Source organism: Cimex lectularius, unplaced genomic scaffold (genome assembly GCF_000648675.2).
Source record: "Cimex lectularius strain Harlan isolate CLEC.00 unplaced genomic scaffold, Clec_2.1 scaffold82, whole genome shotgun sequence".
NCBI lineage: Eukaryota > Metazoa > Arthropoda > Insecta > Hemiptera > Cimicidae > Cimex > Cimex lectularius.
Window position 1 is genome coordinate 458,735 of NW_019392695.1, and position 17,048 is coordinate 475,782.

Sequence of the window (17,048 nt, forward strand, 5' to 3'; positions counted from 1 at the left end):
AATTAGAGTAAAACTGTACGGGGACAAAATTACACGGGGTATTCATTAATGCTCAGATTCATGAAAGATTTCCCCGTCTGACATTCAAGAACAAAACAAGTTCAAATCGGTGAGGTTTCGCCGCGGCAAAAAGGTCAAGGGAGAAAAAGGAAAAAATGCATTGTTGAAAACTTCGTGTTGACTGAACATAGATAAATAATCTGGGCACACGGAAGTCAAACATTGTTATGGAAATTTTGTGTAAAAAATATATTCAATTTTGATTCGATCCAATTAAAAACCATTCGTTCTGCTTTGAGAATACTTTTTTTAAATTTATTATTTATGCATTGTTATGCAGGTTCCTGCCAGATCTTTGTATTTAACATTCCTCATAAAGCCCAATTGTACATATTTTTTGTAAAAAACAAATATATAATTTAACTTCTAGACAAATATCCTTGTTCAAATAATACGTCCATTAATAATTATGTAATGTAACCAGTTAACCTCGTTAATTAAGGTAGAGTGATTTGAAATTTCCTTCTGTCTGTGGGTTGATATAATAAAGACTATTTATTTAAGCATGTACGTCTGTTTGATGGTTTAACACACATTTTTTAAAATAATTTTGTAAATCCCTTAAAAATATGCTAAAATTTATGGTTTAGACACTAACAAACAAAATATTCTAACAGAAGTTTAAATAAGAGAATTTAATTGAAAATTTTGAAGCAAACTAGTATAAACGGAAACTTAATCGTTATTGTTTCAAATTGGTCTGATGTAAGAGTCAAGAAATACCGTGGTAGAACGCCACGAACCTTGGGAGTATGTTACATATCACGGGATATCGGAGATATGATTCATATGTATTTAAATACAGTCGCCTCTAAAGCCTATAAAGATCACACTTACCCGACGCAAATCCAAAGTCCATTTTTCCATAAGATTGTGTTACTCCGTGCACTTTTGCCCGATACTATGCAACGCTACCCTACTCTACAGTCTGCGATCCCCACTGTCCAGATTTTCGTCGAGAAGCATCGAGTACAGTCGAAGACAAAAGAACAGGACACTCGTATTTTTATTCAAACTACATGTATTATTATCGTTATATTAATTACAACATACATATTTCAATATAAACTAAATTAACCGAGATCAAAAATTCATTAGTTTTTATTAAATTTTTTTAAAATGTTTTGGTAGAAAATTGATCAATTGATTGATTCAGACGCCAGAAGGCCTTACTGTGAGGGCCTACGAGGATATCGACCAGAATCTTCAAACCTCTAAAGCGTATCCTAAGGACCAAATCTGCCAGTCCGTCATGAACGAAGCCAGCAGCAGCACATCGGATGCTAGGAACGATGACGATGTAGACGTGGAGGAGACCGATGATGTCCGAGTTCCACCTTCAAACTCAGAGGTTCTAAGGGCTCAAGGAGTGTTGAGGAGAGCTGTCCAGCACCACGGGACCAATTTTCAGAAGCACTACGATTATGAAAAGTATATTATTGATATGAGTGGAAACTAACAAAAACAAACAAAACTAACAAATTTGTTGTATATCTTGTATCCAGCAGGTCGATAATCTATTTTCATCGTAACAAATTTCTTTAAATCATCTTAAATTTTGAATTGATTATGTATGCACGTATTTTAGAGGTGGATGAAACGCTATGTCTTATGTTTTGACATGAAAAATAAAGTTTGTGTATTACATACATTCTAAAATCTTGTTTCCTTCGCTTATAAGGTTCATCAAGTTTGAAAGGTTTTTATTAAATTCATCATTTATCTTATTTATAATTACATAAAAAATAAAAATTATTAGGCTATAGCTTTGGGCTACTAACATTCGTTTTTTTATGACATAACATCGGCGAGAAAAACAATGCTCTCCAGATTAAAGAAACCTAAAAATGGCTATTTTTAGTCTGTTATAAAATTTTTAGTAGGTAGACTAATGGATACTAGTAAGTAAGTTTAATTGCGTGCCCAAGCAAATACCCACATGAGTGACGAATAATCTCTAAGCCTTCAGTAATAATTGCTAGTTGAGCATCATGATTAATCACATCACCCGCATCAACAAATTAACTGTGATTAAAAATTAATTACGTTTTATTTAAAAAATTAATTTTAATGGTTTGGTAGAAAATTAATCAAAACACCGGAATACGGTTTTTTGATATAATGAATTTAACTAACAATTTATTGGCGTAATATACTAAAATTGGAACAATTTATTACACGGTTTTGCTCATAAAATTTAATTAACAATTTATTTCATAGTTTTGCTCGTAAAATTACACCATTTTGTAATGTCGGGTAGCATCAGAACAGGACACTCATATTTTTTGTAGTTTATTTCAAACTAAGTACATGTAATTTTGTCGTTATATTAATTACAACATGTTATTTTAATGTAAACCAAATTAAACGAGATCAAAAATGCATAAGTTTTTATAAACATTGTTTAATTATGATGGTTAGGAGTAACTTTATTTAAAACAATTAAGTTTAACAAACAATTTATTAGATGGTTGTGCTCATAAAATTTAACTAACAATTTATTACAAGGTTTTGCTCAAAATAGTGCATTAAGAACAAAAGATGCGTTGCGATTGTGATAGTGATTATTGTGATAAACGCTGTGGACTGTACGCGACGTGTGCTTACGTCGGATAGATGTGCACACCCCACCAAAACATGGCAAGGCGTCGGGTAGCGTCGCATGGCGAAGCATCGGATAAGTGTGTTCCTGGCTTTAGCCTATTTTGCTCTATGGAAATCTTCCTCTCACAATTAATGACCAGTTATGCTTCTTGTCTTATATTTCCTCCACTTGTTTTATTAACTTTTTATTAGGTTTAGTGGTCCGCTTGACCAAATGAATTCTTTTCAATTAATTAAGGTTCTGGTTGAGATAAAAAAGTCAGTGTCACGAGCGGGATTCGAACCCACGACCTTCGGCTTGATACGCCGCTACTCTACCACTTGAGCTATCGTGACTTCGATCCTCACGGACACTAACTTCCCATCTCAACCCCTCCTTTTGAATTTTCCCTACTTTTTGCCATGTTTTATTAACATTCGTCCAACTGTAAATGATTTTTTTTCAAATTAGGATTTTGAGATATTCTTCTTGCTAACACTTACGATCATGGTTATCAGATATTTATACGAATGTGTTGTGATTAGTGACCGTTAGTCGATAATTATTCAGATATCGTGAGATGCGTGTGATGTAGGTTTCAGAAAAACATTTTCTTTATCGTGCCAACGTTTCGATCTTATTGAAATCATCTTCAGGGCCTGGGATTTACAAACATTGTTTAAATTTAACAAATACATGTAGGATGTGGAAAAAAGTGAATTTATACAATGCAAAAATATATATTTTATATTCAACCGAATTGTTTCTACTCACTCAAAGTGTTTGTTTTCTGCGTACGTAAATATATTTTTTTGATGTAAACTACAAATTATTTTATTTTTATATCTGACAATATAAAAAAAAGTTATTGACTATATACACATATGAAGCAGTTGGCAACAAAAATTATTTGTTAAAATGTTTTAATTCGGACCGATTTTTTGCTGTCAAAGAGGTGGATTTTTATATCTTATAATCCTGTTATGATTGGGGGTTGTATAGAGGTGTTTTATTTCGAATCGAACTGCTTTGAGTTGAAAATTGCCGAGTTGTAAAAAAAGTCTTTCTGATTAGTGACATGGAAATAATGCCCATCAGATATCACATGATCACGGATGGTTGGACCTAATAGGCTGGTTTACCCTGTACAGGGCTCCAGGCTTTCCTTTGTATAGTGACCCGTGATAACACTTCCACGTTGAGAGGGTTGGTTCTTCTTCCAAGACATTTCAATCGGTGGTGATTGCTTCTTACCACACAAATATCTTCCCTTTTAATAATAATAAATAATACAGATGGCCAAACCTTGTTGACAATTACACAGTAAAAATATCAAAACCAGAATCTTGTTTATAAATTATATCCAATTATTCAAGACGATATTTAAACGAACCAATCAATAAATCAACTGCGTGTTTTTCTTCTCTGGTGTGAATACCGTTAATAACATCGATGCAAGTTTAAACAAGTTGAAATGTTAGAAACCGATTTTGTAAAAATTTGCGACTTACATAAAGTTTTTAACATGTTACAATTAATTAAGGTTTTTAGTTGAGATAAAAAAGTCAATGGCACGAGCGGGATTCGAACCCACGATCTTCGGCTTGATACGCCGCTGCTCTACCACTTGAGCTATCGTGACCTCGATCCACTCGGACACGAACTTCCCATCTGAACCGCACCTTTTGAATTTTCCCTCCTTTTTGCCAAAATTCAAAAGGTGCTCTACGATAGCTCAGGTGGTAGAGCAGCGGCGTATCAAGCCGAAGGTCGTGGGTTCGAATCCCGCTCGTGCCACTGACTTTTTTATCTCAACTAAAAACCTTAATTAATTGTAATATATTAATTGGTCAAGCGAACCACGAAATCAGTGAATTTTTAAACATGGTTTCTACATTTGTTGTCCATGTATTTCATAGTTTATATATATCATTCAATTTGTTTGTTGTTTTTTTTTTCCCGTAGGATCAGAAAATAATATTTTAAGTGAAATTGTGGAATTCGTTTTAAGCACCCATTAAAGTTTTTAAATACAAATATGTATAACAAACAAAAAATGGACTTTTTGGACTTGATTAACCAGGGGGAGTTTGTCTCAAGTTCGTCGTTCCACTTAAAAATTCTTAGCTCACCTGCACTTCATCCAAATTCGACAGTAGTACAATCATTGGAATGCTGAATATTTCGGTGTGCACCCCGTTACCCACCCCTTCAGAAGGGGCCTGTTGTGTCCGTTTGATTTGTCTGGGGATTTGCGGGCCTCTACACCGAACCTCACAGTCTTACAGCCAACTGTGCGCGGAGGTGAGTCCTAACTTGAGAATCTAAACGTGTGATAAGGCCTATGTGAAAGGTGCACACGCTAAAGAACCTCAATGTTATAGACATTGCGACCCCCAATGAGAAACATAAATTTGCGAAGGATTTTGAATTGGTGGGATTGAATTTGGAGATTGGAACGCTTGACTGTCCCGTATAGTTCAAGTCCGTAAGTCCAAGCTGGAACGATTAGGGTAGTGTATAATAGTTTTTTGTTAAGTAACGCCAGTTTAGATATTTTGTCAAGTGGCCTCTTCAGCAATTTAAATCTACAGTTACATTCAATTCGTTCTAGTCGGGTGAGTGGATTCTACGTAAGTCTTTTGTCCAAGTTATCATATACTACTCGCTGGAGGAATTTGGGTGCCGTTTAAACAGACCGGTGGGAGAGTTTTACGATTAAGATTGAAACCATGTTTTTTCATTGTTTACCTTGATTCTCCACTCGCCTAGGATTGGAGGTTGCGGATAGAAGTAATAAGATTGATATTTTGCGAGAGGATTGTCGTGTCATATGTGAAGGTTAAGGCGTCGGAATGGAACGAGATCAGCTATAAAGAAGGAGTAAAGCAAGGGAGCAAGTGTGCTTCCCTGAGGGACGCCGGCTAAAATGGGAAAAATACAAGAGCTTTGTTTACTTGGAAGTACGCCACGTACAGTCACACAGCTTGTATCACAAATCACTATCACAATCGCAACGCCTCTTTTATTAAGAACACTTAATGCACTATTTTGAGCAAAACCTGATAATAAATTGTTAATTAAATTTTATGAGTACAACCATGTAATAAATTGTTAGTTAAATTTAATTGTTTTAAATAAAGTTATTCTGGTGTTTTGATAAATTTTCTGCCTAACCATTATAATTAAATAATTTTTATAAAAACTCATGAATTTTTGATCTCGTTTAATTGGGTTTGTATTAAAATAAGAATGTTGAACAAAATCATGAAATAAATTGATAGTTAAATTTTATGAGCACAACCATGTAATAAATTGTTTGTTAAATTCATTATATCAAAAAATGTTATTCCGGTGTTTTGATCAATTTTCTACCAAACCATCATAATTAAATAATTTTTATAAAAACTCATTAATTTTTGTTCTCGTTTAATTTGGTTTGTATTAAAATAAGAATGTTGTAATTAACATAACAACAAAATTACATATACAAAGTTTAAAATAATCTACAAAAAAAGAGTGTTTCTTTCTGACGCTTGTCGACGAAAATGGTGTAATTTTATGGGCAAAACCATGAAATAAATTGTAAGTCAATTTTATAAGTAAAACCGTGTAATAAATTGTTAGTTAAATTCATTATATCATCCGGTGTTTTGTTCAATTTTCTACCAAACCATTAAAATTAAAAAATTTTAACTAAAAACTAATTTAATGGTTTATGTAAAAATAAGTTTTTTGTAATTAATATAAGGTCAATAATGCACGTAGTTTGCATAAAAATATGAGTGTCCGGTTCTTTTGTCTTCGGCTGTACTCGATGCTACCCGACGAAAATCTGAACATTGGGGATCGCAGAACGTAGAGTAAGGGTAGCGTAGCGTGGCATCGAAAAATGGATTTTGCATTTGAGTCGGGGAGCGTTACATGGCGTTGCATCGGGTAAGTGTGTTCCCGGCTTAAGGAATGTCAATGAGAGGACACCTTTTAGCTAGACACAACCAAAGCCCGGGGATATGTCAAGGAAAACACCACGACTGTATTGTTTAAGGTCGAGGGAGGTGGCAACGGTGACGACATCTCGGTGAGCTTGCTTAATTAATTACAAATTGATTCAAACACCCAAATTAAATTAATTCCAAATAAAGTAAAATAACGTTATAAAATGGCACTGCCAATGTACTATAATATGTATTAAATATTCAATAAATTAAATAAATCAATTGCAACTGTGTTGTCTACAGAAAATAGAAAATAAGTTGTTGACTTGCTAGGATGAAAATTCATATCATTCAAACGATATTAATTTATTGATTTTTACACCATTCTTATTATAATAAAAAAATTACATTTTAATATGCATACGGTTTTTTTTTTTTTTCAATTTATGTCAAAACCTGTGAGTAAGAACTATCTATTACGTCCTAAAAAGCAATTGATATTGTGCTTCTTCTTATTAAAACATTGTCAATTATATGGAAATCGTGTAAATCGCCAACAGAAACCCGATATTTTTCCATATGCGCTCTTTTTTTGTAGGCAGATGCATTTGGCCCAAAACCCGTGGGGCGTCGGGTTCACTACTGCAATATTTATGAGAGCTACAGTCGTACAACATTCCTATACAAGGCCCTTCGTTCATTCTAATTAGTATAAATTGATTAATGTATTGGGCTTGGGCTGTTTCATAAATTCAGCCAATTTTTTTCCCCCCAGTGCAACAAGAATGATTTGTCGGTACATGGTTTGGACGGATTTAGAAAAGAGACGTTTGACCTTTTAATAAACTAGAATAAAGATGAAAAAATACGTCCTGAACGTTTGATTGTGTGTGGTGTTTAGTGACCGTTAGTTAATGATCGTTTGGAGATCGTGAGATGAGGTCTGGTGTGACGGTTTAGAAAAATATTTTCTTTATCGTGCTACGTTTCGAGCTTTATTGAGATCATCTTCAGAGCTTGCGAATAATAAACATTGTTTAAATTATACAAATACATGCAGGATCTGAAAAAAGTGAATTTATACAATGATAGAAATGTTATACTCAATCAAACTATTTGTACTCACTCAAAGTGTTTGTTTTTGTGTAGATGTGACATTCATTCTTTGTTGTCGTGTTGAGAGTGGCAGTGAGATTTTGCTGTTTTATGTTTATATATGTTGTATTTTAAAGGGTGGGGAAGGAAGTCGGGATAGAAAGACATTTTTATATGAGGAGTCGGCTTGTTTGAATTTTCAATATCGATAACATATTACATATATCATCATAATATCACACAAAACAGGTAATACAACATATAAAACAATCATCACATTCCACACATGAAACATTTCTACATAGTCTAATTCTTCAACAATTTGCCTTTCCTTTCCCTAATTATCCCCGTTTATATAATCCTGAAAGGATAATCAGGCCGAATCATTACCCATGTTTTTTTCCCATTGTCGACTCCTTTCACCTCATAGAAGCCGACTCCTCATATAAAAATGTCTTTCTATCCCGACTTCCTTCCCCACCCCTTCAAAATGGTGGGTAGCCAGTGCTGTAGAATTTTTTGGGGTTTTTTTTTGCAATCATAGATATGTTGTTTTATCCTGTTATCCAGATATTGGGATGTATGTTGTAATTATTGGGTGTCGTGTTGAGAATGTCGATGAGATATATAAACATACGTATATAAACATAAAACATCAATATCTCACTGGCACTCTCAACACGTCACATCGTAATGACACATCTACCGCATCTCACGATCTCCAAATAATCGTTTGATTTATCGTTCGATTTTGTCGAAAATTAAATTTTCTATGTGTTTTACGATTTCAAACCTAAATTGAGCCGTTTTAGAACAGTGTAAGATCCGTTAGGATGACATTTGGCTAAAATATTTCTTTCTCCATTGATCCACAAGAAACTTACAAGAGTTTAGAACTTTATTAACAATTCGTAATGCCATAAACCTGGATTAATGTAAACACATCAGAACCGGAGATTTAAAAACTGTTTGTGAAGTTTTTGTTGATTTCATTCTTCTTTCTCTCAATTATATAGGGATAAAGTCGTAAGTAAATATTATTAGTGTATGTTAAAACAAGAAATATTCAGCTTTCCAAAGTTTGTAATACGCTTAAATGTGGATAAAATCCAGTAGAGTTACGAATTTTTAAATGGAACAATGGAAATCTGAAGAAAATAATTCCCCTGGCTGATCGGGCACAAATGTCTGTTTGTGATAACCAAACACTATTGTCTTTCTTCTCAAATATTTCGCCATTCAAATAGTTCCGATTTTTTTTTAAATCACAAAGCTTGTGATAACAAGAGAAACGACAAAAATTAAAATTTTACATGGCTCGCGGTTTTCGAAAAACGCACAAATGTAAAAAATATATAGTAGAGACAAAAATTAAATTCAATCTGTAGTATGAGGTTCAGATGTATTGAATACAGTCGCCTCTAAAGCCTATAAAGATCACACTTACCCGATGCAACGCCATGCGACGCTACCCGACGCAAATCCAAAGTACATTTTTCCCTAAGATTGTGTTACCCCGTGCACTTCTGCCCGATGCTATGCAACGCTACCCTACTCTACCCTCTGCGATCCCCACTGTCCAGATTTTCGTCGAGAAGCATCGAGTACAGTCAAAGACAACAGAACCGGACACTCATATTTTTATTCAAACTACATTTATTATTGTCGTTATATTAATTATAACATACTTATTTTAATATAAGCCAAATTAACCGAGATCAAAAATTCATTAGTTTTTATTTTAAAAAATTAATTTTAATGGTTTGGTAGAAAATTGATCAAAACACCGGAATACCATTTTTTGATATAATGAATTTAACTACTAACTTTTACTAACAATTTATTACACGGTTTTGCTCATAAAATTTAAGTCACTATTTATTTCATGGTTTTGCTTATAAAATTGCGCCGTTTTTTGCCGCCGCGTCGAGTAGCGTCAGAACAGGACACTCATATTTTTGTAGTTTATTTCAAACTGTGTATATGAAATTTTGTCGTTATATTAATTACAACTTTCTTATTTTAAAGAAAACCAAATTAAACGAGATCAAAAATTCATGAGTTTTTATAAAAATTATTTAATTATGATGGTTTGGTAGAAAATTGATCAAAACACCGGAATAACATTTTTTGATATAATTAATTTAACAAACAATTTATTACATGGTTGTGCTCATAAAATTTAACTATCAATTTATTTCATGATTTTGTTCATAAAATTACGCCATTTTCGTCGAGTAGCTTCAGAACAGGACACCCATATTTTTTGTAGTTTATTTCAAACTATGTGTATTTAATTTTGTCGTTATATTAATTACAACATTCTTATTTTAATACAAACCAAATTAAACGAGATCAAAAATTCATGAGTTTTTATAAAAATTATTTAATTATAATGGTTAGGCAGAAAGTTAATTATGATGGTTAGGAAGAGAATGTATCAAAACACAGGAATAACTTTATTTAAAACAATTAAGTTTAACAAACGATTTATTACATAGTTGTACTCATAAAATTTAACTAACAATTTATTACATGGATTTGCTCAAAATAATGCATTAAGAACAAAAGAGGCGTTGCGATTGTGATAGTGATTATTGTGACACACGCTGTGTGATTGTACGTGGTGTAAATAATTATAACAAACTTATTTTAATATCAACCAAATTAACGGAGATCAAAAATTCGTTATTTTTTATTTTAAATTTTTTTTAATGGTTTGGTAGAAAATTGATCAAAACATAGGAATACCATTTTTTGATATAATGAATTTAACAAACGATTTATTACACGGTTTTGCTCATAAAATTTAACTAACAATTTATTTCATTGCTTTGCTCATAATATTACACCATTTTCGTCGAGTAGCGTCAGAACAGAACACTCATTTTTTTTTTGTATTTTATTGCAAATTAAGTACATGTAATTTTGTCGTTATATTAATTACAACATGTTATTTTAATGTGATGACCAAATTAAACGAGATCAAAAATTCATGAGTTTTTATAAAAATTAATTATGATGGTTAGGAAGAAAATTTATCAGAACACCGGAATAACTTTATTTAAAACAATTAAGTTTAATAAACAATTTGTTACATGGTTTTGCTCAAAATAGTGCATTAAGAACAAAAGAGGCGTTGCGATTGTGATACTGATTTGTGATACACGCAGTTTGACTGTACTTGGCGTGCGCTTGGCGTCGCATAGATGTGCACACCCTACCAAAACGTGACAAGGCGTCGGGTAGCATCGCGTAGCGTAGCATAGCGTTGCATCGGGTGTGTTCCCCGCTTTACGGAGCTTTAGGTCCTTATAATCTCTACGTAATGGCACAAATGGTGTCCGTGCTTAAATCAAAAGCGGAGATTGAAAAAAATAAAATAAAAGGTTTGAAGGGTTTGAAGGGTTACAATAATATAAAATCTAAATTTAATTAATATAGCCAAAAACAGGAATATTCAGCTTTCCGAAGATTATATAATGTAGAATTTGGATGGAATCCAATGAGAGGAATTTTTACGTGGAACGACTGACACATATGAAAAAAATCCCCTACTCGAAAAATTTATATTTTTTGTTTGCTAGAAAATTTGTATTTAAGATCTTTAAAAAGGGCTTAAAATGAATCGGAATTGTTTTCGTCTCCGTACATAAACCATAACCTGAGATAAACACAATAATACTTTTGAAGTTTTTTTATATTTTTGTTTTCATCCTTATTTTTCTCACTTATAACAACATAATCTAAACCGTCTCGAGTTGATAGACTGCTAAAGGAAAAATTCTTTTTTTTTAATTGTTATAATAGCATTAAATCTACATAAAATCCAGAAGAGTTTTGAATTTTTATGTGGAACACTGGACATCTGAGAAAAGAAAACCATTTTCATTAACCAAAACAAAAAAAAAATATTTTATTGCTTAGTTTGGTGGAAGAATCTTTCGGACTTTTCCAAGCACCTAATCTGACAATACAATCTTATGTGCAATTCGTATTACAAATGTTGTAATATCATAAAATTCAAACCTTTTTTTACTTACTCTCTCTCTCTCTTTCTCTCTCCCTATCTATCTATCTATCTAGCTCTATCTCTATCTCTTTCTTTCTTTCCCTATATCTTATTCTTTTTTTGTAATTTATTTTCGTGTATTCTTTTTCTCTCTATATTTCTGTATCTTTATTTCACTGATTTCCGTCCTCCCTCTCTCATACACACTTTCTCTTCTTTCTATCACTCACCCCTCTCTTTATATCTATCTCTATCTCTGTCTGTGTGTGTCTGATTTTATTTCTCTCTCTCTCTCTCTCTCTCTCTCTCTCTCTCTCTCTCCCTCCCACCGAAGAAGCGAAAGGAAACGACTGCAATATGTTAGAACTTTTTTCATTTATTATTAAATTCAGTTGGAGAGATTTGCATAATCTTATTTCCTCTGATTAATGTTGCACAATTTTTCCATTTGCCACTTCCTCAGCTTAAATCTAAAGGTGAAAATGTTTTAACGGCGGATTACACCCGTCTGCGTCTATTAATAATTACACCACCAGAAAGTTATCGATTTTTTTTAATGGTTCAAACCGGGATGTGTAAAGACTTCAAGCATTTTACAACAGTAGGATTTTTTTCAAATGAATATCCGTTGTGTGAATTAAATGTAAAAAAAAATAAATAAATAAATAATCGGCGGTCTATTATACCCTAAATTTTGTGCCGTCATTAATAAATAATTTAAATATACTTTTGAATTGTAACTTTTTCTATATGTTTGTATAATATGATCTCATGAGATAGAGTGAACCGGCCCTGATATGATAGGACCGAATCACGCGAGCGTAGACGGACCCCACTAAGTGACCCTATGAGGTCAATCTTTCATTGTGCAAAATCCCAAAATCTGATACAGACGAGAAATTACAGAGAGGGGAAGAATTTTGACTTTTAAGTGTCGAGAAACGTACGGAAACTCTGAAAGTTCTGAAAAGGGAAATATCAATCAAAAGACTTTCCATGTATGAATATTTAGGTCATCTACAAATAAGAGAAGTGAGACCTTAAAGTGAGAGTTCGATATCATTAATAGAAAAAATAAAAAAAATGGTCCTAAACGAGATCCTTGCAGAACTCCCTAGTCACCAAAATTTTCTCTATTTGAGATCTACCATAAGATGTTCAACCGTTTTTGTAGTTTACGATGAGCACCATACGATTCAAATTTGGCTGACTAGAGACTATCAACGCCTTGGAAATGAATAGATGCAATTGAGGTCCTTAGCTTTTTTTTTTTTTTTTGCTTTGCCTTAAGACATACAGCAATCGTTTGAGTAAAAATATTAACCTTATAACTTATAAACGCAATTCAGAAATATCACAGATAAATTGCTTGAATATTGAATAAATATTCATATCAAATAAATATATAAACAAATAAACTTTTTTTATTATTAGTAGTAGTAACATCGCAGTCCTGGAAGAATGCATAAATCAATTTGTAGGCCTCGACCCTTTCTGACACAAGTAAACTCTCCCAGCTGAGAGGTTTGGTAACCTATCAGCCAAATTTGAATCGTATGGTGCTCAACGTAAACTACAAAACAGTTGAACATCTTATGGTAGATCTCAAATAGAGAAAATTTTGGTGACTAGGGAGTTCTGCAAGGATCTCGTTTAGGACCATTTTTTTTATTTTTTCTATTAATGATATCGAACTCTCACTTTAAGGTCTCACTTCTCTTATTTGTAGATGACCTAAATATTCATACATGGAAAGTCTTTTGATTGATATTTCCCTTTTCAGAACTTTCAGAGTTTCCGTACGTTTCTCGACACTTAAAAGTCAAAATTCTTCCCCTCTCTGTAATTTCTCGTCTGTATCAGATTTTGGGATTTTGCACAATGAAAGATTGACCTCATAGGGTCACTTAGTGGGGTCCGTCTACGCTCGCGTGATTCGGTCCTATCATATCAGGGCCGGTTCACTCTATCTCATGAGATCATATTATACAAACATAAAGAAAAAGTTACAATTCAAAAGTATATTGCAGCCCCAGCTCTCGCTTCGACACATATCCATCTTCGAACCTCTAAACCAGGCTGAGGGTTCTTTTGTGTAGCACCTCTGGAATTTGTATTTTTTGGATCCATTCTGAGATGGAGGGTTCTATGTTTGTTTTTGTCATCCAAAGAATAAGTTCAGGACCTTATGGACTTGCAGATCTTCCCATGGCCGGTATGTCTGTCTTTTCATAATCTAAAATTCCTTTGTATCTTGTTACGCGAAATATCATCAGGTTGTTGCGATTCCCCAGGTTTTGGAGATTTTTAATGCATTCAGTGATTGTTAAAGTGATTTTTTTTTTTTTTTACGTGCTTAGATATATAATTTTATGAGGATTATTTTGTCAGTGTAATCAATTTTAAGGTTTTTGTAAAGCATGTAGTTCAGGTTTAAAGACCGAAGTGTACTATTTTCCTAATGAGTTGAATTACTCATATTTTGGGCTTGTACAGAAAATTCTTGGTCTAGTTCCTTCATATGCTTTGTAGCCATGTGTATACATATAATTGTATTTTATTTGAGAAATATTGTAAAATTGTATTTATTTTTGAGATGTTGTAACCTACATGTATACATCAAACTAATTAATCAGCCATTTAGATAAGAAATTAGTTGTTTATATGAAATTTGAAGCAAAAATAAGAAGAAAATTTAAAGTTAAGGATTAATTCTAAATCAGGACACACGGTCATAAACAGGACTGAAAATTATTTGGGCTGAATCTTTAACTTTCTCTGTAGTCCATTTAAGTCCTTGCATTGACTTGAAATGCTTCCAGGTTTCCAGCTTACTTATTTTCTTTTGATGTTTGTTGTTCATTTTTGTAATTCCAATGAGAACTAGCAGTCTTTCGGTCTGCCTATCCTTGCTGGGTTGATCTGTCAGAACGAGTATCTATTTATTTCTTTGAAATAATCTTTTAGAAATTTGAACAAAAAAATCCTAAGACATTCTAGTGCTTTGTGAGGAAAGCTGAAGCTTTAGAATTAATCTGTAGCAATGTCAATAAGTCAATATTACAGTATTACTGACCAGTACCACATCAGAAAAGGTTTAAAAAAATCATACATCGCTTATGTAACCGCTATTAAGAATAAAATATTGTGTATGTGCATATCATGAATGTTCCAAAATTGATTGTTTCCATTTTTTTAAAGAAATAAAAATGACAGTTAAATTATATTGAAAAGATCAAGAAGGCAAATTAAAAAAAAAAAAAAAATGAAAAACACTCAGTTCAAGCTTTTGAGGAATATATCCTCTTCATCAGAACATTAAAACTTTTCTAATGATTTACACAATTAACAAATATAAATATTTATTATTTGAAATTGTGGCTTATTATAGAAATTATTGCAATCGTAATGTAGAATAGGCGGGTGATTAATCAACCCTATAAAGCACAGAGAATTGTTTTATGGTTGAAATCATAATTTCAAATAGTCTATATAGTTGTTTATATTTTTTAACTGTTTGATTCATTATAAAATAGTTTTAAAGTTCTGATGAATGGGTTCTTTGAAAGCTCGGCAAAGGAACTGTTGTTAGTGTTTCTTTGTTTCAGATTCACCTTACCTTGATCTTTTATGTACAATTATATCATTCAGTCTAATCTCATATCAAGATGGTGACAAATTGAAAGATATTTTTCGATTATACTGAGTAAAGCAATTTCAACGATAACAGATAGAAGTTCAATTATATTAAGCCCAAGATTTTTAAATTGTTATGAGTGTTCTTATGTGTATTATAGCTTGTTCAACGTGGAAAATTAAATTTGTTCCTGCTTCTGCATAAGTTTATGTTAATAAAATATACGTAATTTTAAAAAAAATATAGATGAAATTTGTTTTAAGTGGCCTAAAAGAAATGTGTCCATCAAAAAAGGATTGTGCTCCTTCTCATGTACGTTATAATTGTAAGCTATAACTCACTATCTACCTTCAGATAAGTTATTAGCATTGATAGCAGTTCAACCGTTCTATTTGCTGTAGCTTATCTTGAATCATAAGTAGAAACATTTTCCTTTTTAGGCCTTCACAGTTACAGATAATATATACTGTGGCTTCTTTTTCTTGGAAGAAACTAGTCAGGCTGTTTTCTGAGCTGACAGACCTGCAATTATTATGAGTTTTGTTCAGCTTTTATGCAGCCTCACGTAATGTTTGATTGGAGCAAAACTCACTTCTTTCCAATTTTATTTAGCTTCCGAAAAATAAAGTTAGTTCCACAACAGTTTTGTACCTACAATGTATTATCACAAAACAAAACTATGAAACTCATAAAACATAATCCTACAATTCATGTTGAGAAATGTGTTTAAATACTTCAGTCTGACGATGAGTATTTAACACCTGAAATCCAGATATTGTTTACGAGTAGAACTTTCTTTTCCAGAAACTTATGAAAAATATTAAAAAAATTTAAAAAATGGTGTGGCTGTCTGTTAAATAAATAAAAACCCTTTTTTCCTCCAAAAATTGGAACAGGGGATCCGGATATTTGATGCTCTATTATTGGATGGCATTCATATGTGGCATGTGGATAGCAGTCTATATAGAGCCAAGGAGTTGCACCCTTCCATTAGGTGGGACACATCGAGCAACCTTTTTGGCGTTGACCCAAAAAGTCCATGTGTCAACCTCGCATGGCTTATTCTTAGTCGAGAGGGGATGATTCCTCTCCTGCAAGTCAGATCCTTGGAGGGCCACCTATCAACATTGCTTTTGAAACGTGAGAGCTTTTTAGTTCATAGGGCTGACCTGGCCCTAAAGTATATTTTTTCTTCTTTTTTTTGACAGGGGCATCCGACAGCTTTGTCATTTTAGCACCGAAGCACTAACAAAATACTGCTATACACAATGACACCAATAACGAATAAATACATTCACACCAACATACATTGATCGCACTCATTCTGTTTGGTAGATGGAGTACTCGATATTCCTCCATCTATCTGTTCCCTGTAACAAGCTAGTCTAATTTGGGGTCGATGGGGTACTTTAAAAGTTTTCCGCCGTAGACCCAAGTCACGCACGCAACATGAGGGGCGATGGAGATGCTACTTCACCATCAGCCCCTCTCCATTCACACCAACATACATTGATCGCACTCATTCTGTTTGGTAGATGGTGTACTCAATATTCCTCCATATACCTGTTCCTTGTAATAAGCTAATCTAATTTGGGGTCGATGGGGTACTTTAAAAGTTTTCTGCCGTAGACCCAAGTCACACTCGTAAGATGAGGGGTGATGGAGATGCTACTTCGCCATCAGCCCCTCCCCATTCACACCAATAAATACATTCACACCAAC